The sequence below is a fragment of the Spermophilus citellus genome, assembly GCF_964194105.1.
Source record: "Spermophilus citellus genome assembly, chromosome: 9".
Classification (NCBI taxonomy): domain Eukaryota; kingdom Metazoa; phylum Chordata; class Mammalia; order Rodentia; family Sciuridae; genus Spermophilus; species Spermophilus citellus.
This window is the reverse complement of record NC_138191.1, coordinates 133,372,234-133,374,280: the sequence shown is the minus strand read 5'-3', so window position 1 is coordinate 133,374,280 and position 2,047 is coordinate 133,372,234.

Below are 2,047 nucleotides of genomic sequence, written 5' to 3'. Positions count from 1 at the left end.
TGGCTTGTGAGGCCTCAGCCACCCATGGTCCAGCCTTACAGAGGAGCAGACCATGCCATGTTCTCATTTTGCCCTTTGAGGATGTAGCCACACTTTGTGCAGGTGGATGAGAGGTTAGCTCTGGAACCAGACTGCTTGTACTCAGACCCTGTCCCCTCTACGCTATCTGTCAGTAAGTTATCTTACCTCTCTGCACCTTAGTTTCGTCTCATGACCAAACACAGGGTTGATGGAAGGACCTACTGCAGAGTTGTGGAAAGGATTAAATGACAGGATCCATGTCTAGCTCCGAGCCTAGCATTTGGCATGCCGTTCAGTACTCTCCACAGCTGTTGTTACTGGTAGTATTGTTAAGTTAGTATTGTTAGTAGTGGTAACCAGCTGCCGATGTGTGCCCTGTCCCTGTGCTTGAAGTCACCAGGAGAGCTTCATTCCAATGTGCCGTCACTCAGATGCAGGTACTGTGCACACAAGGTGACAGCAGACCTGTGCAAATGGGATTTACTTCTTGGTTCCTTCAGCAAATGTTTACAGGGTGCCTCCTGTGAGCCAGGCCATTGGAGACTGGGCTGCTGCAGTGGGCCAAACAAGCCACGGTCCCTGTCCTCACTGGACTGAGTCCTGCGGGGAGGACTAGCAGGCAATGAGCAAAGTCGATATCAAACAGTACATTAGAAAGCAGTGTGAGCCCAGAAAGATAAAGCAGGGAGGAGAGCAGAGAGGGCAAGAGGGAGGTGGTGGGTTTACAGCTTAATGGAGTGGCCTGAGGAAGCCCCCTAGAGCTGAAGTTAGGGGGAGCTATGTGGATATCCACTGGGGTTGGGGGAGCAGGCAGAGGGAACAGCAAGCAAGTACAAAGGGCCTGAGGCAGCAGGTTGAGCAGCGGGAACCTAGAGAGGGCAGGAGAGTAGGAAGAGCAGTCCAAGGGGTGACGGGGCGGGGCCCAAATGTGTGGAGCCTGAGACCTTTGAACAGAGGAATGACACGCTTTCAACTACACTTAGGAGGTCATTCTGAGTGCTGTGCGGAGTCGCAACTCTCTAGGGGCCAGAGTTAGAGGCAGGAGGCTAATGAGGTTCCCACAGTAATCCAGACAGATGGGGGGAGTGGTAGAAGGTGGCAAGAAGTAGTTATATTCCAGATAAATTTTGAAGATAGAAACTACAAGATTTACCATCAGATCAGATGACCCCAAGATTAGTGGCCTGGACACCTAGAAGAGGAGAGTTGCAATTTACTGAGAAGAGAGTGGGGGTGGGAGGTAGGGGGTGAAGAGTGCGTTTGACTAGGTTGGGGGATGGCTCAGTTCAGTTTTGAACATGTTAAGTCTGGTAGATAGATGCACAGCCAACACGGTCAGCAGTGCCTGATGTACTAGTCTGGAGTTGAGCGGGGGATGTCCGTACTGGGAACACAGGCTTGGTTACCTGGGCGGTTGTGTGCTAGTAAATGTCTAACAGCTGGCTGTGCAAGGTGGGGGGGTTGGTGCTGGGGAGTCTTATCTATAGCCTTTGCCAATGTCTGCATAAATATTCCCACATTGGCCAACTTTAGGCACACCCTGTTCTAGAAGGTCTTCACTTTATAGATCCTGTAGCAATAAGTAATGTCAAGAGCATACATAATAGTAAAAAAAAAAAAGCGCCAAACGATTAGGAGGTTATGAGTTTTGAGTGTTTATTACCTTTGTTTTTAGTACGATTTACATATAAATATATTCCGTGTTGATGATGGCTGTATTTAAAAACAGGCTGGACAGTTCCCTGACAACTCAGCACTGGACCTTCATGTGAGTGTGAAGTGGTCCAGCGCACGGCTGATTGTGCCACCCACACTTGCCATCTCAAGAGGCTTTGGGAATGAGGATTCCCTTAGGTCAGGCCCTCAGAGCCAGATCAGGAAGCTTTTGGCCCAGTCTCTCCCTGCTTGGAACCAGTACAGATCAAAGTCCACTGGCCTTGCATCACAATTGAGCTTTGGCACCTGTGGGGGCAGAGCAAGAAGGGAATGTGCAGCAAAAATACTTGGGTTGGCGGGGTGTCCCTCA